General features: G+C 38.0%; 1 pseudogene across 1 annotated transcript; it reads right to left on the reverse strand.

Moving 5' to 3' along the window:
• Positions 1-21,878: 21,878 nt before the first annotated feature.
• On the reverse strand, positions 21,879-23,187 carry LOC308430301 (peptidyl-prolyl cis-trans isomerase D-like; annotated as a pseudogene). Its single transcript has 2 exons — positions 22,927-23,187; positions 21,879-22,748 (listed from the first exon to the last, which is right to left on the reverse strand). The product of its transcript is annotated as a peptidyl-prolyl cis-trans isomerase D-like (transcript).
• Positions 23,188-24,063: the final 876 nt, after the last annotated feature.

Genomic DNA, 24,063 nt, shown 5'->3' on the forward strand with positions numbered 1-24,063 from the left:
ACCATCCCTGTATCCCAGGGGTGAATCCTACTTCGTCATGGTGAATGATCATTTTGATATGTTCTTGGATTCAGTTTGAAAGGATTTTGTTGAATATTTTTGCATTAGTGTTCATAAGTGAGATTGCTCTGAAGTTCTCTTTCCTTGTAGGTTCTTTGTGTGGTTTAGGAATGAGGGTTATTGTAGCCTCAAAAAAAGTTAGTTAGTGTTCCATCTGGTTCTATTTTGTGAAAGTTTGGAGAGTATTGGTATTAGGTCATCAATAAATGTCTGATAATATTCTGCACTGAACCCATCTAGTCCTGGGCTTTTTTTTTTTTTTTTTTTTTTTTTGGTTGGGAGGCTTTTGATGACTGCTTCTATTTCTTTAGGTGTTATGGGATTATTTAGATGGTTTTCCTGGTCCTGGTTTAATTTTAGTATGTTGTATCTGTCTAGGATTTCATCCACTTCTTCGAGATTTTCCAGCTTTGTTGAGTATAGGCTTTTATAGTAGGATCTGATGATATCTTGAATTTCCTCAGTTTCAGTTATGTCTCCACTTTTATTTCTGATTTTGTTAATTTGGATACTCTCTCTTTGCTCTCTAGTTAGTCTGGCTAAGGTTTTATCAATCTTGTTAATTTTCTCAAAGAACCAGCTCTTAATTTTTTTTTTGATTTTTTGAATGGTTCTTTTTGTTTCTATTTGGTCTATTTTTGCCCTAAGTTTCATTATTATGGAGAGCGGGTTTGTGGCAGTCCAAAGATGGCACTTGGGACTCTGGCCTAGTCTTGTGACTAGCACCTGACTTTTTTTTTTTTTTTTTTTTTTTTTTTTTTTTTTTTTTGCTCCAAGATTACCCACTCCCACCATACGAGCTGCGCAGGCACGCCCATGATGTGAGATAAGGCCAGATGACTCAGACCTATGAACTGCAGCCATGCAACATGGACTGATGAGGTAGAGTTGAGAGAGAATAAAAGAGATTGCACTAGGGGGCCAAGGGGGACAGAAAGAGAAAAAGAAAGAGAAACAGAAAGAGAGACAGAAAGGAGAGAAAAAGGTTTTCACTGGCATGCTGTAAGGTTCCTGAATAAACTGCTTTGAGAAGAATGCTGTGTCCTTGCTCCTTTTTTGCTGGTTGGAGACAGTAGGGACAAGTGGTGGCCCATACACGGAAACTCCCCTTCAGCATTCAAAACTCATCTTGTTCAGTCGGTAAGCTCTCAGGTAAGTGGGACAATAAATGTTCTCGTTTTGAGACTATAAAGCTCCCCAGTAAAAGAGACTAGGAAGGTTCTCAGTTTGAGACTATAAAGCTCCCCGGTAAAGGGGATGAGGAAGGCTCTCGGTTTGAGATGATAACGTTCCTGTTACAGGGACAAGTTGCTCCCAGCACTATGGGAAACACAACATTAGTTCAGACACTTCGCCAAGCTCTTAAGGATTTGCTGAAAGCTAAAGGAATCAGGCTAAGAAAAAAGACTGTAGAGAATTTTTTAAAGAAGTGGACCTGTTAGTTCCCTGGTTCCCGGTATCTGGACATTTCACTATGTCTAGTTGGGAAAAATTAGAAAAAGGATTTGCCGTTTGCCGAAGAGCAAAGGGGTACTAGCTAAAGAAGTGTTGCCGGTATGGAAATTTTTAAAAAACTGTATAGGAGATGAGGAACAGTGTAGTACCAAGCTGGAGAAGGGAAATGAGGCTCTGAATCGGGTTAGGGAAGAGTGCTCCCAGAATTTAGAGGCATGAAGAATTCAGGTGCTAGTCACAAGACTAAGATAGAGTCTCAAGCACCATCTTTGGACTACCGCCACACCCGCTCTCCACAGATTATTTCTTGCTTTCTACTCCTCTTGGGTGTATCTGCTTCCTTTTGTTCTAGAGCTTTCAACTATGCTGTCAAGTTGCTAGTGTAGGCTCTCTCCAGTTTCCTTTTGGAAGCACTCAGAGCTATGAGTTTTCCTCTCAGTACTGCTTTTATTGCATCCCATAGGTTTGGGTATGTTTTGATTTAATTTTCATTGAATTATAGAAAATCCTTAATTTCTTTCTTCATTTCTTCTTTGACCCTGCTACTGTTTAATAGAGCATTGTTTAGTTTCCATGTGCATATGGGCTTTTTGTTGTCTTTGTTGTTATTAAAGACCAGACTTAGACCATGGTGATCTGAAAGGATGCATGGTAGTATATCAAAGTTCTTATATCTGTTGAGGCTCATTTTGTGACCAATTATGTGATGAATTTTTGAGAAAGTGCCATGAGGTGCTAGAAGTAAGTGTATTCTTTTGTTTTAGGATGAAATGCTCTGTAAATATCTATTAATTTCAGTTGGTTCATAACCTCTGCTAGTTTTACTGTGTCTTTGTTCAGTTGCTGTTTCCATGATCTGTCCATTGCTGAGAGTGGGGTATTGAGGTCACCCACTATTATTGTGTGGGATGCAATGTATTTTTTGAGCTTTTGTAGGGTTTCATTTATGAATATGGGTGCTTTTGTATTTGGAGCATATATGTTAAGTAGTGAGAGGTCCTCCTGACAAATTTCCACTGTAATGAGTAAAAAGTGTTCTTCCTTATCTTTTTTGATAACTTTTGTTTGAAAATCTACTTTCTTCAATATTAGAATGGCCACTCCAGCTTGCTTTTGGGGACCATTTGCTTGGAAGTTTTTTTTCCTAAGCTTTTACTCTGAGAGAGTGTCTGTCTTTATCTCTGAGATGAGTTTCCTTTAGCAGCAAAATGCTGTGTTTTATTTATGTATCCAGTCTGATAGCCTATATCTTTTTATTGGAGAACTGAGTCCATTTATGATAACAGATATTAAGGAATAGTAGTTTCCTGCTATTTTTGCTTTTGGAGGTAGAATTGTGCCTGTGTGTATTTCTTCTTTTGGTTTTCGTCCTTACAATTTTCTTGTTTTTACTAGGGTGTAGTTTCCCTCGCTGTATTGGGTTTCCCCACTATAATTTGTTGTAATGCTGAGTTTGTGGTCAGATATTGTGTAAATTTAGTTTTGTCTTAAAATATCTTAGTCTCTCCCTCTATGGTGATTGAGAGTTTTACTGGGTATAGCAGCTTGGGCTGACACTTGTGCTCTCTTAGGATCTGCATGATGTCTGTCCAGGCTCTTCTAGCTTTCATAGTCTCTGTTGAGAAATCAGCTGTGATTCTGATTGGTCTGTCTTTATATGTTACATGACCTTTATTCCTTACTGCTTTTAGTATTCTTTCTTTGCTTTGGGCACTTGGTGTTTTGACTATTATGTGTCAGGAGAAATTTCTTTTCTGGTCCAACATATTTGGAGTTCTGAACACTTGTTTTATGCTCGTGGTCATCTCATTCTTAAGGGTAGGGAAGTTTTCTTCTATGATTTTGTAGAAGATACTTACTGTGCCTCGTTTTTATATTCTTTGCCCTCTTCTATTCCTATTATCCTTAGGTTTGGTCTTCTCATTGTGTCCTGGATCTCTTGGACATTTTTGGTTAGGATCTTTTTGGTTTTTTCATCTTCTCTGACTGTTTTGTCTATGTTTTCAATGTTGTCTTTGACCCACGAGATTCTCTCTTCCATCTCTTGTAGTCTGTTGGAGATTCTTGCATCTGTGACTCCTGATTTCTTTTTTAGGTTTTCTACCTTTAGGGTTGTCTCTTTTAATGTTTTCTTTATTGTGTCCATTTCTGTTTTAAATTCTTTCTTCCATTCCTTCATCTCTTTGGTTCTGTTTTCCTCTAGTTCTTTGAGTGTTTTTATTGTTTCTTCTTTAAAAGCTTCTAATTCTTTTTGCCTTTCCTCCCGTTCTTGTTTAAGGATCTCTATTATCCTCTTGAGGTATGATTTTGTGTCTGAGTCTTCTTTTTCTGGAGTGCTTAGCATTCTTCTGTTGGTTGTGTTGGGAGAGCTAGGTTCTGGTGTTGCCAGATTGTCTTTGTTTCCCTGGGGTATGATCTTTTGCTTTCCTCTTGCCATCTTGTTGTCTGTGTTTATATGTGGTCTTGTTGTCAGTGATTTGTTCTTGCCTCTCCCTCGTACCTGGCCTGTGTCCCCGAATCTCTGCATGTTCCTTGTGGCAGATGGCCTGAGCATCTATTCTGTATGCACCTGCTGCTGTCTAATAACAGACAGCCCAAAGTAGAGTTCCTGCTTCCCTGAACCAAGCGAGAGGGGGCACACTTTCTGCACAGTCGGCACAGACCTCTCTGTCCCCTGGCTACTTGACTACTCTAAGCACCGTCTCACCAGGCCTGTGTCCCTGGATCTCCACTGTTCTTGGTGGCAGATGATCTGAGTGCCTGTTCTCCATGCATGGACTGGAAACACACAACTCTGAATCTGGGTTCCTGCTCTGCTGAATCAGTCGGGGAGGGCACTCTTTCTGTGAGCTCGGTAGAGATCTCTTTGCTTCCTGGCTACTCGAAACTCCTTCTTACCAGGCCTGTGTCCCTGGATCTCTGCTGTTCCTGGTGTCGGATGGCCTGAGCACCTGTTCTGCAACCAAGGGCCACCACTGGAAGCATACAGCCTAATGCAGGGTTCCTTGTTTCCTGGACCAAGCAGGCAGGGGGAGCACATTCCATGCACTCATTAGAGATCTCTCTGCTCCCTGCCTACTAGGAATGCCTTCTCACAAAGTCTGTTCTCCTGGATCTCCTCAGCTTATTCATTCTTTAGTTTAATGACTATAAAAAGCCTGAAGCCAGTTTTTTATTTACTAGAGCTACATCATCAAGGTTTTCCTCATTGTTAATAATTACTAAAAGTTCTTGAAATTACATAAACTCTATGAGTCCTGGATCAATAATCTCAACCCCTGTTTCCTTAGAGCAGAATTAAACACAAAGCAAAAGCACTTTTCGTTATAGGTTTAGCCAGCCTGTTCTTCATGGGGAGTTGGGCATAGGTCTTGTGGTTTCCTAGTAGAGCAGACATCAGTCTTTACTATCTATTCTCATGTAAAAACAGAATGATAACACTACTAAAATTAAAATGATTTGTTACAAAATTTTTAATTTATGTAAGTAAAACAGGCATTGTTATCTCCAATTCTCCAATCAGCTAGAAAAACAAAGTCATAACTTTTTACATGCTTCTATATCATCTTCTAATTCTTCAATCTTCATTTCTTTATTCTAGTAATTTCATGGACTTCTATACTCTCCTTCTAATACTACTTAGTCATAAATCATATATAATTTTTTCTATTCATTCCTTTTCTTCCTGGGGCCACTTTAACTTCTCATCTTTAATGTGCCCAAGTTTACTCTGGCTAATTAATATGGCAGTCATTGGACTGCAGGCGATATGTGCTTCCCCCTGATTCCAAATTTAAGGCCATGTCTGGCAATGAACTATTTCTACAGAGATCCTTCTGTTTAAGCTGCCTCCATCATATCCCATGCATCTAAATCCAAGTTCTTCATCCTCCACAGCTCCATGACAATCCCCGTTGCTCATTCCTAAAAAGCACATCTGTTTAGATTAGAATGATGTGATTATCTCTGAGTAATGGGGGAATGGAGTATAATCCCCCAAAACAAAGATTGAAAATTGAGTAGTAAGGATACCAGATCAGCCTTGAGATAAGAGCACCCATCAGCCCATGTGAGGACCATGGGTAAATATGATGATGTTCTAGGGGCAGGAACTCTGGCACAGCTTCCCTTACACAGCCATGCTCGTCCTGGCACCAAAGAATCTGAGCTTTTCAAAATCATTGGCTTTGTGAACCTCCCTATTGTTTCATGAGAGGGCAAAAAACAATATTAATATTGATAGATTTTTATATGACTAAAACTCTTACATAGTAACAAGTTCAGGAGACTTACTTTATTGCAAATTTGTCTTCTACACTGATCATAGCTGTGCTCTCAAGAACACTATTTTTTATTTTATTTGACCAGATTATATGTTCTCAAGGCAAGAAATAAAAATGCCTATTGCTTCTCAACTCATAGATTCTTGACTATAAAACTACTGTTTCATAAGGTGGTTGAAAAAGAGAAGAGTTTGCAGATAAACTAAATGTTTCATGTAGTTGTCAGGTTACATATATATTAAGCATGAATGCTACCCTTTTCATTAAGAAAAGGCCAATTTTACACATATCCACTAATGTAGGGTGAAGACCTCACAAGAGATGATAGCATTTGCCTGCTCCCTTTGATTTGTATTGACCAAGACACTATGGGTTTTAATAACTGGTGGCTGTACATCATGCTCAACCTAGCATGTGAGTACCATGTCATCTCCATGGACATATTTACCAAGAGCCATATGGTTCAGTTGTAAGTTCCACCCTTGTTTACTATGAGTGTAGAGTCCAATTTTAACTGTGACATATTTTGATTCTCTAACAGTCAACTGATGACTCAAAAGAGAGAACTTCTGCACCTGGCACATAATATTTATCAGATTCCATATTGATGTTGGCTGTTGGTTGACATAAGGAGAATGGAATTGAAAAATCACTAATAGAAGCTAAAATAGATGGAAATAAGACGTTGGCAGATCTCAGAGAAGAGCTGAAGTTCTGAGAACCCACTGTGTTACAAATGCACTTTGGGGACAGAATTAATGTTTGGTGCAGAGCATATCACAGCTGAGTATAGCTCTTAACCCAGAGGAGCTCAGACAGTGGTGGAGTGAGGTTCCTATTGAGTGAAATTAATAAGCATAACTTTCAGGCATATAAATGCTTGAAAATGCTGGGTATAAGGTATGTGAATCATAATTAATACAGCTTCAACTACCTCTGTTAAAATAAATACAATTTCCTTTAGGTGCTGATCATAGACAACGATCCTTTCTGTGTGGTACCCATGAATACTTGCTTGGGAACTGTGGGACTGTTGGAACACATGTCCCTCAGATGGTGTAATACAAGTTGGCTCACCCACCGAATGCTTCCTTTCAAGGTGGTATGGATCACCTTACAGAAGATCTTAGTGCATATTTCCCCAGTTTCCAGCACCATTTGTGCTGAAGACATTGTAGGAGATGCTCTCTTCCTTGGGGTCCACATTAGTTTGAAAGTGAGAGATATCCTTTCCATTTTTTAAAATCATTTCAGTCTGATGTTCTGAAGTGAGAAAGTGTGTGATCTTCATGTGAAACTCACTGTCTGCTTAGGTGAAGCTCTGCTTGCAGAATTTGAGACCGCAGGAGGAAGTGGTTTAGCTACAAAGGAACATGTAGACAGAACATCATTGTGAGCGCCACCACTGATCACATACACTGTGAAGAACTTTAATAAACAGTAACTATAATATTATAATTATCATAGGTTGTTGTGTTGCTTGAGATTACCAGAAGTTCAGTCATACTCTTACCCCCTCTAATTCCATGTTGTCTATGCATTTTAGACACAGACATTAGGGTTTCCTGTTCCTCTGTGGTTTTTCTCAGGGTTTTTCTTGTTCCTTCTATGGTATCACTTGTTCTGCATTTACACAGTTTAGCACAGATGCCCAAGAGAAAAGAAGGAAATACAAGGTCAGGTAAAATTCTAGTCCTGGCTAAGAAAGTCAATTACCACAGCATTTTATAATTTATATCATCTATTCCTCATAAAATCTTTACAATCTAAAGTAAACTTTTCCATATTTACAACTATATAATCCAGAAAATTAAAAAAAGTAATGCCCACAAAACTGGAGCCCTTCATAATTTCCATAGTTTACTTTTCCTCCCATTCTTTCTTTAATTTTCTTTTTTCTATCTTTCTTCCTTTTTCTTTCTTCCATCCTTCCTTCCCTCCTTATTTTCTTTTTTCTTCCTTCCTTTCTTCCTTTCTTTCTTGCTTTCTTTCTTTCTTCCTTTTGTACATATAAGCCTTATGTCTAATCTTTTTCAACTCCTGAATTTAAATTGAGAGTCCAACTAACTGTATCTCCATATAGGAACATAATTTCTACTTGGTCTGAAATTAGAAACAGAGTTTACCCTTGGTCACTTAACCAGAGTTGGTTAATTTTCTAATTGTTATTATCAAGGGACAAAGACAGAAGTCTGTTGAACAGACATGAATACTCTTTGGTCTTAAAAGCACACATATGAATAAACTGTTTGATGGAAAGCAGTGTGTACTGTAGATGTTTTTGCTGGTGTTATTATATGAAACAAGCTGTATTTGATGAATATCATACAGTGTTTTAATCGTACATATGTGATTCCTCCTTAAATGATCATCCACCAGAAGGATAGACTAGTGTTATTTAAAGTCAAACTATCAAAACACTAGTACATATGATGTCCCTACAGTTTGACAGAATATAGCCAGTTACCATTAATTGGAAGTTTCTGGCAGTTTTGACACTGCCTAGAATCCAGTAAATAAACCTTTTGTAAGATAATGATTATAGTACATGTGGTTGGGAAGTTAGGCAGGTTAATGGGCAAAGTTCTTCTGACACCAAACAGGTGTTTCAAATACTTGAATTCTCATCCTAATCCAATGTGTATCAATATCTTCTTTGATGGCACTATAGCCAGTGTGTGGGTGCAGATGTCTGTGACAAGCCTTGCCCATCTGCCCTATTCCCTCTACATTGCTAAAAATATTAGATTGCATTCCTAAACCTAGCCACCATTTCCAGTTTCCTTATCTTGCCAATTCCTACTCCCAAGTCTGTCTACCAGTGTCCAGGTTTCAAATGTTTGAAGTTCAGCAATGAAAACTTCCCTTTGGATCACTTAATGAACCTGCCCAAATAGACACTTTATCCTAACATAGGACCTATAACCTGCCATTTTTCTTTATGTCACATTTGCCTCATCTCTACCTAGAGGCAGTCCTTTGTTTTCTGGACAAAAGACTTCTCCTCCCTCTCCTTTGTTACCTTTCCCTTCTCCCTCACCCTGTATTTCTTTTCTATACTTCTCATTCCCTGATATCTTTTTTCTCTGGTGAAAATAAATATACTCTGTGCTGAGAAATAGGGCATGATCAGGTCCTGAGTAGATATTTATCTTAATAACCATCCATAGAGGCCACCCGGAAAGGCGGCTCGTAGAGGCTGAGCAACTGGTGAGTGGGAGACCTAGGATGCAGGGGAGCAGAAAGATCTCTGCGGAGTGCACACAGAAAGTGCACACCCTGCCTTGCCCTGCCCTGCCTTGCCCGATCCAGCGACTGGGAACAGAAAATTAGAACTTCTGTTTCCACCCGGAGGCGACTTCAGGACACAGAGCAGAGCCCGGCCCATCTGCTACCTGAAATGGCAGCTCGTAAAGGCTGAACAACTGGTGAGTAGGAGACCTAGGCTGCAGGGGCGCAGAGAGATCTCTGCGGAGTGCACACGGAAAGTGCACTCCCTGCCTTGCCCTGCCCTGCCATGCCTTATCCAGCAACCAGAAACAGAACGTTGGAACTTCTGCTCAAACCCGATGACTCTGAGGCATAAAACAGGGCTCGGCCCATCTGACACCTGGACCAGTAGAGAACCAGGGACACAGACCAGAGACAAGGGAAAGGCAAGAACATATCACTGACAACAAAATGGCAAGAGGAAAGAGAAAGAGTATATCCCAAGGGAACCAAGATAATCTAGCAACACCGGAACCCAGCTCTCCCATAACAGCAAACATCGGAATTCCAAACACTCCAGAAAAAGGAGACGCAGACCTAAAATCATACCTCAAGATGCTGATAGAGATACTTAAACAAGAAAGGGAGGAAAAGCAAAAAGATTCAGAAGCTTTTAAGGAAGAAACAAGAAAAACACTCAAAGAACTCAAAGAACTAGAGGAAAACAGAACCAAAGAAATAAAGGAATAGAAGAGGGAAATTAAAACAGAAATTGACACAATAAAGAAAATGCTAAAAGAGATAACCCTAGAGTCAGAACACCAAAAAAAAAAAAAAAAAAAAAAAAAAAAAAAAAAAAAAAAATCAGGAATGACAGAAGCAAGCATTTCCAATAGATTACAAGAGATCGAAAAGAGAATCTCAGGGGCAGAAGACAACATTGCAAACATAGACAAAACAGCCAGAGAAGATGCAAAAAACAAAAGGCTCCTAACCCAAAGTGACCAGGAAATCCAAGACACAATAAAAAGACCAAACTTAAGGATAATAGGAATAGAAGAGAGAGAAGAGTATCAACTAAGAGGCACAGTAAATATCTTCAACAAAATCGTAGAAGAAAACTTCCCTACCCTCAAGAATGAGATGACCACGAGCATAAAAGAAGCCTTCAGAACTCCAAATAGGTTGGACCAGAAAAGAAATACCTCCCAACACATAATAGTAAAAACATCAAGTGCCCAAAGTAAAAAAAAAATACTAAAAGCAGTAAGGGAAAAAGGTCAGGTAATGTATAAAGGCAGACCAATCAGAATCACACCCGATTTCTCAACAGAGACTATGAAAGCTAGAAGAGCCTGGACAGACATCATGCACTCCTTAAGAGAGCACAAGTGCCAGCCCAAGCTGCTATACCCAGCAAAACTATCAATCACCATCGCTGGAGAGATGAAGATATTTCAAGACAAATCAAAATTCACACAATATCTGACCACAAACCCAGCACTACAACGAATTATAGGTGGAAAACCCAATACAATGAGGGAATATACAGCCTAGCAAAAACAAGAAAACTCCTAAACAAGAAAACTAAAAGACGAAAAAAACACAGACACAACTCAACCCAAAAAAGCAATAATGGTAAGAAACAGAAACAACTATTCCTTGATATCTATTAACATAAATGGTCTCAACTCTCCAATAAAGAGACATAGACTATCAGACTGGATACATAAACAAAATCCAGCCTTTTGCTGCATACAGGAAAGTCATCTCAGAGACAGAGACAGACACTATCTCAGAGTAAAAGGGTGAGAAAAAAACTTCCAAGCAAACAGCTCCAAGAAGCAAGCTGAAGTGGCTATTCCAATATCGAATAAAGTAAATTTCCAACCAAAAGTTATCAAATAAGATAAGGAAGGACACTTTGTACTCATTACCGAGGAAATCTGTCAGGAGGAACTCTCAATCCTTAACATATATTCTCCAAATAAAAAAATCACACTCATTCATAAAAGAAACCCTACTAAAGCTCAAAAAAATATATTTCACCCCACACAATAATAGTGGGAGACTTTAATACCCCACGCTCACCAATGGACAGATCAGGGAAACAGAAACTGAACAAGGACACTGCAAAACTAGCAGAGACTTTGAACCAACTAGAATTAATTGATATATACAGAACATACTATCCCAAAGTAAAAGAATACACCTTCTTCTCACCACCCCATGGCACCTTCTCGAAAATTGACCACATCACTGGACACAGAATGAGCCTCATTCGATATAAGAAGATTGAAATACTCTCATGCATCCTTTCAGATCACCATGGTCTAAGGCTGGTCTTTAACAACAACAAAGACAACAAAAAGCCCACACACACATGGAAACTAAACAACACTCTGTTAAAGGATAGCAGGGTCAAAAAAGAAATAAAGAAAGAAATTAAGAATTTTCTAGAATTCAACGAAAACGAAAACACAACATACCCAAACCTATGGGATGCAATGAAAGCAGTATTGAGAGAAAAATCTTTAGCCCTAAGTGCTTCCAAAAAGAAACTGGAGAGAGCTCACATTAGCAACCTGACAGCACAGCTAAAAGCCCTAGAACAAAAGGAAGCAGATATACCCAAAAAGTGTAGACGGCAAGAAATAATCAAAATTAGGGCAGAAATAGACCAAATAGAAACAAAAAGAACCATTGAAAAAATCAACAAAACTAAGAGTTGGTTCTTTGAGAAAATCAACAATATTGATAATCCCCTAGACAGACTAACTAGAGGGCAAAGAGAGAGTATCCAAATTAGCAAAATCAGAAAGGAAAGTGGTGACATAACAACTGAAACTGAGGAAATTCAAGAAATCATCAGATCCTACTACAAAAACTTATACTCCACAAAATTGGAAAATCTGGAGGAAATGGATGAATTCCTAGACAGATACAAGGTCCCTAAGTTAAACCAGTACCATGTAAACCATCTAAATAACCCTATAACACCTAAAGAAATAGAAGAAGTCATCAAAAGCCTCCCAACCAAAAAAAGCCCAGGTCCAGACTGGTTCAGTGCAGAATTTTATCAGACATTTATTGGGGATATAACACCAATATTCGCCAAACTATTCCAAAAGATAGAATCAGATGGAATATTACCCAACTCATTTTTTGAGGCTACAATAACCCTAGTACCTAAACTACACAAAGACCTTACAAGGAAAGACAACTTCAGACCAATCTCACTTATGAACATTGATGCAAAAATACTCTAAAAAATCCTTGCAAACCGAATCCAAGAACACATCAAAACGATCATTCATCATGACCAAGTAGGCTTCATCCCTGGGATGCAGGGATGGTTTAACATAAGGAAATCCATCAACGTAATTCACCATATAAACAAACTCAAAGACCAAAATCACATGGTCATCTCACTAGATGCTGAGAAAGCATTCGACAAAATCCAAGACCCCTTCATGTTAAAAGTCCTGGAAAGAACAGGAAACCAAGGTCCATACTTAAACATAATAAAAGCAATATACAGCAAACCAACAGCCAACATTAAACTTAATGGCGAGAAACTTGAAGCAATCCCACTAAAATCAGGGACTCGACAAGGCAGCCCACTCTCCCCCTACCTATTCAACACAGTACTGGAAGTCCTGGCTGGAGCAATTAGACAGCAAAAGGAGATCAAGGGGATACAAATCGGAAAGAAAGAGATAAAAACATCACTCTTTGCAGATGACATGATACTGTACTTGAGTGACCCCAAAAATTCCACCAGAGAACTCCTACAGCTGATAAACAAGTTCAGCAAAATGGCTGGATACAAAATTAACTCAAACAAATCAGTAGCCTTCCTATACTCAAAGGAGAAACATGTGGAGAAAGCAATTAGGGAAAACATACCCTTCACAATCGTCACAAAAACTATGAAGTACCTTGGTGTGATTCTAACTAAGCAAGTGAAGGACCTGTATGACAAGAACTTCAAACCGCTAAGGAAGGAAATTGAGAATGAACTCAGAAAATGGAAAGATCTCCCATGCTCATGGATTGAAAGGTTCAACATTTTAAAAATGGCCATCCTACCAAAAGCAGTCTACAGATTAAATGCAATCCCCATCAAAATTCCAACCCAGTTCTTCACTGAGTTGGAAAGATCAATGTGCAATTTCATATGGAATAACAAAAGACCTAGAATAGCAAAATCCATCCTCAACAACAAGAAAACATTTGCGGGAATAACTATCCCTGACCTCAAGCTATATTACAAGGCAATTGGGCTAAAAACTGCATGGTACTGGTACAGTAATAGGCATGTAGATCAATGGAATAGAATAGAAGATCCAGAAATGAGCCCTCATGTATATGGTCACCTAATTTTTGACAAAGGAGCCGTAAACATTCAATCGAAAAAGGACAGCCTATTGACAAATGGTGCTGGTCCAACTTGCACTCAGCATGCAAAAGAATGAAAATAGACCCTTTCTTATCTCCTTGTTCAAAGCTCAACTGTAAATGGATCAAAGATCTCCACATTAAACCAGATACACTGAAACTACTAGATTAGAAAGTAGAGAAAACCTTAGAACACATAGGCACAGGAGAAAATTTTCTGAACAAAACACCAATGGCTCAAGCTCTAAGGTCAAAGATTAACAAATGGGACTTAATGAGATTGCAAAGTTTCTGTAAGGCTAAGAACATTGCCAAGAAAAGAAAACGGCAGCCAACAGAATGGGAAAAGATCTTTACCAACTCCACATCAGATAAAGGCCTAATATCCAAGGTATACAAAGAACTGAAAAAACTAGACACCAGAGAATCAAACAACCCCATTAAAAAATAGGGTACAGAGCTAAACAAAACATTCTCAGTTGAGGAATATCGAATGGCTGAGAAACATCTGAGGAAGTGCTCGACATCCTTAGCCATCAGAGTAATGCAAATCAAAACAACCCTGAGATTCCACCTCACACCAGTCAGATTGGCCAAGATCCAAAACTCAGATAACAACAGATGCTGGTGAGGTTGTGGAGAAAGAGGAACACTTCTCCACTGTTGTTGGGGTTGCAAACTAATACAACCAGTCTTGTGATACCTCAGAAAATTGGACATAGTACTACCTGAAGACCCAGCTATCCCACTTCTGGGCATATATCTCAGAAACACTTTAATACACAACAAAGACATATGCACCACAATGTTCATAGCGGCTCTATTTATAATAGCCAGAACTTGAAAGAACCCAGATGTCCTTCAGAAGATGAATGGATACAAAAATTGTGGTACATTTACACAATGGAATACTACTCAGCCACCAGAAACAATGACTTAACCAGATTCTTAAGAAAATGGCTGCATCTAGAAAATATCTTCCTGAGTGAGATAACCCAGTCACCAAAGAACAGATATAATATGCAGTCACTGATAGTGGGAAGCTAACCCCAGAGGCTCGCACTGCACCAGAAACAACTTACAGTCTGTATGAAGTCCAAGAAAAAAGAAAACAAAACAACAAAAAAAATAATCATGCTCAATCCTTACCCACCAAGAATACACTGACAAATTCCGGGTTGTACCCTGTAATACTGTCTGCTCATCGTTAAAAAAAAATCTTTACACACCAAGAAAACTTGACTATTTCCAGGTTGCATCTTGTTTTGCATGTGCTTTTTGCTCATTGTAACTGGTGGGATCTTGATCACACTATCAAACCTTTAAAAAAAAACAAGTACTGACAAAAATGTGTTATATACTTTTATGCAAAAAATGCATAAAATCTGTACATTTATCTTTGTTCTTTAAAATAAAGTTGTTTGTGGGGCCCCGCCCACACATTCTCCATTACAAGATGGCGCTGATATCCGGCTGGAGTTAGCAGTAAACAAGCCATGTGTGCACGTGCTGGGTAACTTTCCACTCCTTGAGCTCTGCCTCTCCTGTGGCGTCATAGGGCCTGATGAGTTTTAACCAATCAGGGGGCTCCGCGTCTAAGGCAAGGACTGATCCCTTTATAAGGGGACGGGCTAATTAGTTCCCCTCTCTCGTTGGTTTCGTCCGTCTCGTGGATCTTGTTCGTCTTGTTCGTCCTGTTCGTCTTCTTGGATTTCTTGGTTTTCTCCGTCTTTTTCGTCACGTGGAGCAAGTACTGGTTCTCGAGGATAATAAAGTTTACCGCAGAAAGATTCTATTTCGTGTGTCACGTCGTTCTTGCAGGCGAGACGGTTGCGCGGGACAGTTGTTAAATAAATAAAGAAAGAAAGGTCAAATTCCAGCATGGGCAACATCAAAAAAAATTGTAATCCCTTTAAAATACACAATCTCTTTTTAAAAGCTAAGTCTTTTCACAACTCAAAGTCTCTTAACTGTGGGCTTCACTTGTGCACAGGTACAACTAAAAGCAAAATCAAATTCTAACCATCTAATGTCTGGGATCCACTCACAAAATTCTGGGCTCTTCCAAGCCTTTGTGTCACTTCTCCTGCTCTGTACTTTGCAGCACACACATTGTCTTCTAGGATTCAGTTGCCTGTTCTTCACTCCTGCTGATGTTCTTGGTGGTCATTCCATGGTACTGGAATCTCCAAAACACTACTGTCTTCTAGTGCAACTCTGCTTCACCAAAAGCCTCTCATATGCTCTTCTCATGGTGCAAAGACTCAGCTCCTTTGCATGATCCCTTTAGTCCTGGGACCTTAATTGCAACTGAGGCTGCACCTTCAGCAAATGGCCTTTCATGGCCTCTCACAGTGCCAAGCCTCAGCTGTTCTTCACGTCCCCTTCATTCCTTCCAAATAAGTACCACCTGGGTGACTCTTACTCATAACCAAGTTCAGACACAGCATGAGGTACAACATTGGCTATCTTTGAAACACAGGCTCTTTGTGATCTCAAAAAACACTTCCCAATGAAAACAGCAACAGCCCTGATAAGAGTCTTTAATCCTCCTCTGAAATTTCACAAGCCAGTCTTCCAACTTCTGCACAGTTCTCAACAATGATTTACCAGCTCACACAGAACAGCCCACAGAGCTCTTAATATCCTAATGGCTCTTCAAGCTCAGAGTTCCAAAGTACTTCTACAATCCTCCTAAAAACATCTTAGAGCAGTAGTGTCCCTGATACATCTCTCCTACTAGCACTTCTGTCCTGAGTGAATAAAATTCCCATGTCAACAAAGTGACATGTATCATTTTAGTCTAGCTTCTGAATCATACAACCTTCTGACTCTATCTGTCATGATCACAGACAGTAAAAGTAGAAATGGTTATTTTCACAGGCTACCTGATATATCTAAAATTTTGACATATAACCTAGAATGATCTTTCCCATGCATTCCATGGCTTTTATTGTAATAACTCAAATAGGGGCTCTGAGATCAGTATATCATAACTTACCCCTGGAACTATTGTCACCATGGCTTCTAGGATACTTTGAGCACCTCTACTGACTATGTACTGAAAAATTCTACAATACGAACAGACTTTTGAGGAAGTTAGTACGTCTCAAAGGGTATCATGAGACTCTAGTAGATGTCTTAACTTTGTGTGATAAATGGCATGGCACTCCTACTGATCCTGCTCCTCCTGTGTTACTCCATATACTAATATCCATCTGGTATTTTGAATATGAATTGTTCCATATATACTAGGCAAAATATGTGAATCTATGTTCCCAGTTAGTGTTACTTTTTCAAAGATTAAGTAGATACATCATTGCTAATGGAAGTACATAACAGATAGTATACTTTGAGATTAAATGCTTATTACACTTCCAGTTTGTTCAATCTGGTTCAAGCTTTGTCCTTAAGAATGTGAGCACTCAGCTGTCTGTATTGGCTGCCAATACTCCTCAGCATGATAGACTCATAAAATACAAAAATAGTAAGGGGCCAAATAAGATCGTTCATCTACAAACTATTTTATTCATGGGATTTTTCATAGTAATAGAAATTTAACGAATATATCTCTATCCCTTCTAATTTACAGTCAGGCATTTTGCTTCTTGTACATGTAAAGGACAGTGGCAGCAATTATCAGCAGTAGTTTGAATCCAAGGAGCACAGCTACAATGATTTTAGGAATACCTCTTATCTTCATATCTGAAAATCAAGACATAGAACAATCCATTAGGGAAAAAATCATATCAGTGGTGTACTCTTGGCCCATTGGTTGACTTCTAAACCCAACAAAGCTCTGCAGTGTTTGAGTGTGTTCTCTTTCCCCATTACATAAACTAGTTCAATTTAAAATATATGGTAAAGAGATTGTCTACATGTAGAAGAATGTAAATGAATGTATATTCATCACATTGCAAGAAACTCAATTCTAACTGGACCAAAGAACTCAACATAAAGCTGGATGAAAAATTTCATAGAAAATAAACTAGGAAATACCCTTGAACACATAGATACTAGAGATAATTTCCTAAACAGAACATCAAGAGCTCAGGCTTCAAGACCAACTGATAAATGGGATCTTATAAAAATCAAAGATTCTGTAAGAAAAAGGACACTATCAATAGGACAAAACAGTAGCCTCAATACAGGGAAAGGGTTTTTAGCAACCAAACATCTGACAGAAGAGTAATATTCAAAATTTATGAAGAACTAAAGGAGATAGTCACTAACAAAACATGTAACACAATTAAAAAATGTTCATAGAGCTAAACAGAATTCTCAACAGAGGACTCTGAAATGGTTGAAGAACATTTGAAGTAATGTTCAAAATCATTATTCATAAGGGAAATATACATCAAATCAACTCTGATGTTCCATCTTACACCCATTAGAAGAACTAAGAAAAATTCAAGAGATAGAACATGCTGGCAAGGAAGAGGAGCAAGGAGAACACTTTATTTTTGGTGAGAATGCAAATTTGTATATCCACTTTCAAAATCCATTTGGTGTTTTTTCAGGAAACTGAATGGTTCTTTCAAGACCCACCTATAACACTCCTGGGTAGGTACTCAAAAGATGCTACAACATTCCAAAAAGACATATTATTAACTATGTTTATAGAAGCTTTATTCATAATAGCCAGAAACTGGAAACAATGTAGAGGTCCCTCAATTTTTTAATACATATTATGTGTATATATATATATGTGTGTGTGTATATATATACAATATATATCATTATTGTAAGTCTACACAATAGAATATTTATTTGACTAAAAAACAGAGTCATTATGAATTTTGTAGGCAAATGAATGGAACTTCAAAATATCAACTTGAGTTAGGTATCCCAGTCCCGGAAGAACATGTGTGGTATGTACCCACTATTAAGTTGATATTAGTTATAGAACACAGGTATCATGCTATACTCCACAGACACAGAGAAGCTAAACAAAAAGGAGAGCACTATCAAGGAAGCTTGAATATTACTAAAAAGGGTGAAGAAAATAGTCATAAAAGGCAGATTTCAGGAGAAATTTGGGAAGGGGGAGATTGCAAGAAGTATTAGGGCTTCAGAGTAAGGTGTGGAAAAGACAGGAGAGATGGATAAATGGACATAAAAATTTTTGCAGATCTCCAACTGATAGGAATGTGCATGTAGGACTATCTCTATGATGAGACAATGACCTAGAATAAGGAAGGCATTGAAGAATCAATGTGGTTGATTTTATTTGTAACTCACTACATTGGGAATGTGGCACTTGTAGAAGTCACCATTGTAGCCCCAGTAGGACAATGTAACCACCACCCATATACAAAACCTCTAATCTAAACTATTTCCTGTATCCAAGAAATGCAGGAATGAGTGAATAGAACAGAGTCTGAAGAAATGGCCTTCCAATAAGCAGTCCAGCTTGAATCCCATCCCACGAGCATGCACCAGTTCCTAACCCTACTAATGATACTATTATGTTTGCACAGAGGAGCATGTTGCCCTCTGAGAGGCTCCGCCCAGCAGCTGACTGAAACAGATACAGACACCCACAGCTGAACCCTGGATGGAATTTGAGTATGCTTATGGAAGAATAGTGGGAAAGATTGCAGGCGCCAACTCCAGAGCAGAATGACAGTCAAAAAAACATCAGGGCTCTCAGGGTCTCCAACTTATAGCCCTCTATTTTATCAATAACATTTTAACCAAAGTAGATGAGCTTTCAAATTGAAACTTTTACAAGAGTGATTGGATCTTTAGAACTGGAATGATTTTTGGCAAGGTGCAAATCCAGAACAAATTATTTTGGATCATATTTATTTCTCTTAATACCCATATACTGTTTTTCTTTGCTCCAAAAAACTAACTTGTGACAATTTAGGTGAACCATCTGGTGTGTACAAGCAGAGTACTGGTTTACATTTGAAATGTACTAACTTGGCAGATTACTAGTTTCAACCAACCCAGATACTTAAGTCACCATCTGAAATCGCTACAGGCTTTTATGCCATATGTTAACCTACTTCTTCCATATTTTCACCAATTAATTTCAAGAGTCTTGATTTATGGCTTTCTCCTCTTACTACAAAAAGAGTTATAAATTGCTTGAACAGTTGGCTTTTAGGTGACCCAATCTGTGTTCTTGAGACTTGGTCACGGATAGGTAGATTCTGAATGAAATATTTCTTTACTTCTTTGATAAAATAGGTGTGGTTCTATGATAAATGCTTGATTTTCAGAATCCTATGGGAGGGGTTTGCTGGGGGGAAAGGCTGAAATTAGGGGATTTTAGAGATGAAATTGAAGCCAATCAATGTAAATGCCCAGGAATCAGGAGGGAATCCTAGTCAAGAAGCTACAATTAGTAATAAGGAGATATCACTGGCCATCACATATATGATATGCTTAAGATTTTGTAACTGAATAATGTCATCAAAAAAGGAAATAAGAACTTTGTTTAAGTTTATGAATTAAAGTATAATATATTTGTGCATTGTCTGATATATAATATGATGTGTCCTCTGGAAGAGCAGGAACTTAATCCATGAACCACCTCTCTGACCCCTGAATTATATTAACTTTAATGTAATAGCTTCCTATAAAGTTTGTGGCTTCACACAAGAGGCACTTATTTTTTTATCCTGTGTGGATCAGAAGTTTACATTCGGTGAGTCAAGGCAATGAACGTGAAATTCAGTAATTAAACATAGTGTATTCCCTTATATCTACCTTCCCATCACTGCACCCCATTCTCTCAGAAACTCTGACTCCTAACTCTGACTCTCATACTCCCTTCTTGCCTGGACTTTGATGATCAGGAAAGAGTGTATTATACTGCAGTCACAGTACTATACTATTTGACCAAAACTATACAATCTTCAAATGAAATATGAGAAGAGCAAAGGGAAATCTGAATGGCAAAGTAAGAATGCAAAACAAAGAGAACATGTAAATGGGAACGAAATGGTGTTGGAAGTCATGATGTAAGGTGAATTAGACATTAAATTTACAAAGTATACAGTAATTTTTAAATTTTATTTAAAAATTACAAGTATATAGATAGATACAATAACATTACTTAATGAGAAGTTCAAGGACATTGGTCAAAACAGTGAAGAAAATAAATAATTTTTATTGTGGACACATTGAAAAAAATATTGTCTCACATCTTTTTAGTTTGATAAAATAGAAGTAAAAATCTAACATTGTGAACTAATTTATTTGACATAAACTCAGAAAGAATTGAACCAGCACACATAATGATCCAACTCACAAAAGCCAACTATGAATCTGAGATAGGTTAAAAAATGTAAGTTTCGTGGGGCAGGAGGACAAATGTAGGAATTTACACTTATTACCCAGAAGGAGAAACATCTCACACATAGCATGTCTCTCTTCTTAGCCTCCTTTGTCCAGAATTAGGATAAAGTAAACATTTGTATGTTAGGGTCCCTTTGACACTTGTTTCATACTCGTTGTTCACAGAGTATTAGACACTGTTTCTACCTGGAAAAGAAATGAAGAATAAAATAAAATGTATTACTTACCAAATACTAACAACTCAGCGCCACCTCCAGACTGAAACTCAATGTCAGGTCCAACAGCTGTCATCCGGAACTTCACACAGTAGTAGGTACCCTCATCAGCAAGAGTGACATTACTGATGCTAATAGAAAAGTCCATGTTGTCTCCCTTTCTTGTATCTGAAAGAGGTGTTACTCTGGGAAAGTGTTCTGATGTGAAACTAAATATCAAGTGTCTATTCTGTCCTGTACCCCGAAACCAGCTGATGGGCCCCACAGGCAACAGGGATGTCACTGTGCAATTTAGAATGGCTGTCCCTCCAGCAACAGCAGGAACTAACTTTTCAGGCTGCACCACCTTCAGTTCTTTTATAGCTGCTCCTGCAGAAAACACCAGTTATTGATCATCAGATGGAAAAACACAAGCTCCACAAGTTTGTGGTTATATACAAACAAACAGACAAACAAAAACAAAAATCCTGTTGCTCACTAGAACTCACCAAGTACATGAACATAGTTCCTCTAACGTGGACATTTTAATACAAGAATATAGTACAGAAGAGGGAGTTTAATAACATAGATACCTGGAAGTTTGCAAGATTCTGACAAAACCTCTAATTTTGAATCAAATTATCATGCTTCGTCCAGTATCTGTTTCTGTTTCACTTTCTGTGAATGTGGCCTGGGGAAATTCTGTTGTAATAGTGTTGGATGTGATTATGCAAATCTATTACACCAATGGGACATCAAGATAAAAAGTCACTGCTATCAATTTTTTAACGAGATTCACTGTATTTTGTAACACTTTATTCTTTATTGAGAAGGAACCAGTATCAGCACTGTTATGTAAACAATGACAAATATCAAGGGAACTACATCAAGGATCATGTAGACAGTAATATACATTTTCCAATATATAATCAATGTACAAAAGTTAAGGAGAGTTTTATCCTTATTAAGCAAACATTCTTGCACAGAGAGCCTTCTCTTTATCTTTCTGTACCTTTATCATTAGTTTGTCTTTAAGCAAGTCTACCTGAATAGCTTTATCTCCTGGGGCTATCTCCTGTGCATTTTTAAGATTGCCATTGCTTGACCATATTGTTTTAATCCTTGCGCACCCTTGCATTTTTCTGGATAGTGCTTTAGTATTTAAGGGGTCCATTTCAAGAGGCGACCAAGCAACTGTCAATTGTCCCCTGCCAATCTGATATCTTCAGTTTACAAGCACCAATATTTGGCACACAACTTAAGGTTATAAGTTGCAGTCTGGAAGTGTCTGCTTTCTCAATAACAGCCTTTGAACTATCCACATACCTTAAAACATTGGAATATTTTTAAATATCCGTCTCCCAGTTGTGAGCCTTGAAAAAAGTATTTCCAATGATTTTAACTCTTCAGATATTAACACAATTTTATCTACATCTTTTATGTCTATATCTTCATCCTCAAGGAAATCTGAATGAATGTCACCAGAGCTATCTTTGGGTAACATTCCCAGTCATCCCCTTCTTTCAATTCTCCACATTCTGCAATAACAGAGTTTGGCAGGTTTTTCACGTTCATTTCTACATTCTCAAGCATCCTTACCACACAAAGTTCTTTTATTACTTGATCAAATACCACATTTCCCATCCAAATGAGGAGTTGGAACTGCTGAGATAAAGAACTGAGAACCATTTACATTGGGGCCTGAATTCTCGGTGCTCACCAAACCCTCCCAATCATGCTTATAATGAAAATTTTCATCTTCAAATTTCTCACCATAAATACTTTCTCCACCTCTCTCATTCTGATTTGAGAAGTCTCCACTATGAAGCACATAATTATTATTTTTTCTTTTTTTAATTGAACAACTTTATTTTAAAAAACAAAGATAAATGTACAGATTTTAAAAGCACTTTTACATAACAGTATATGAATACATTTGTTAGTACTTGATTTTTTTTAAAGGTTTGATAGTATGCCTTAAAATCTTACTAGTTACAATGAGCATAAAGTACATGTAAAACAAGATGAATCACAAAATTCTTAATGATTCTGTGAAAAGGACATCCATTAAATGGAGAGGTTTCCCAGTTGTGGATCCAGTGCCTTTTTCTCTTATACACAATGCACAATAATTTTGTGAAATTTTTGGGAACACTATCTGCAAACATTTCTAAAACAAACCCTCCAACTCGCTCCACACTGATATCTACATCAAAGAAGACTCATGGGTATTTGGTATTGGAGGGCTTGGCTGCTGAGCATGGGTAGGACATCTTCACCGCAGGCTCTGGAAGTGTGACATGAGTGCCTCATGAGCGAGAGGGTCACGAACTCTACTGAACCTTTACGTTATGGGTCATTGCTTTAATATGTTGTTGGATGGTTTGTCTTAAGAAGCTCTGCCTCATCCATTCAACTATCCATTTATCTATCCATCCATCCAAATCTCTATACCTGTTTGTCTATATGTACATGTGAAGGTATATTCTGCATGTAAATATTTGTGAATGTTTGTAGAGCTGATTGTGAAAGAGAAGTGGACCCAGTCAGAGCATAGGTGTATACATACACCTATATAAAGGTATATATAAAGAATTTTAATTTGCCTATATGAAGTATTTAATCCAGCTTTTCATTCCTATCTGAGTCAAAAATTGGTACTAAACCTCATCAGAGAAGAAAGTATTGATAAACCTCATCAGAGAAGCTTCTGGCTGCAGGACAAAATAGAAAGCAAAAGCAATTAAATTTTCACTCATTTCCCTGCTGCTAGGCAAAAGGGATTAATCACCCAAGCCAGTGTTTTTTAAACACAGAATAAACAAGAAAGGTTTTTAGGATATTTTAGATGTTATAAGCAACAATCCTATATAGTTGGAAGGAAGGAAGAATGGAGACCACACGCCTTCAATGATGTCCAATGATGTGTCCCAATTTAAATCATTCCAGGGAGAGCTGTCTCCGAGCACCAACATATACCTACACTTCTATACCACTCCATCACTCAAAACCCCTGCTATAAATATAATATATTTATATATATTCAGTCTCTGCTCCAACTTTGTCTCCATATTTTGTTCTAAGAATATATCTATAAATATAGATATCCATTGCTCAGCTGAAGGTCCTGATACCCATAAGAGATAAAA

The sequence above is a fragment of the Micromys minutus genome, assembly GCF_963924665.1.
Source record: "Micromys minutus genome assembly, chromosome: 15".
Classification (NCBI taxonomy): Eukaryota; Metazoa; Chordata; class Mammalia; order Rodentia; family Muridae; genus Micromys; species Micromys minutus.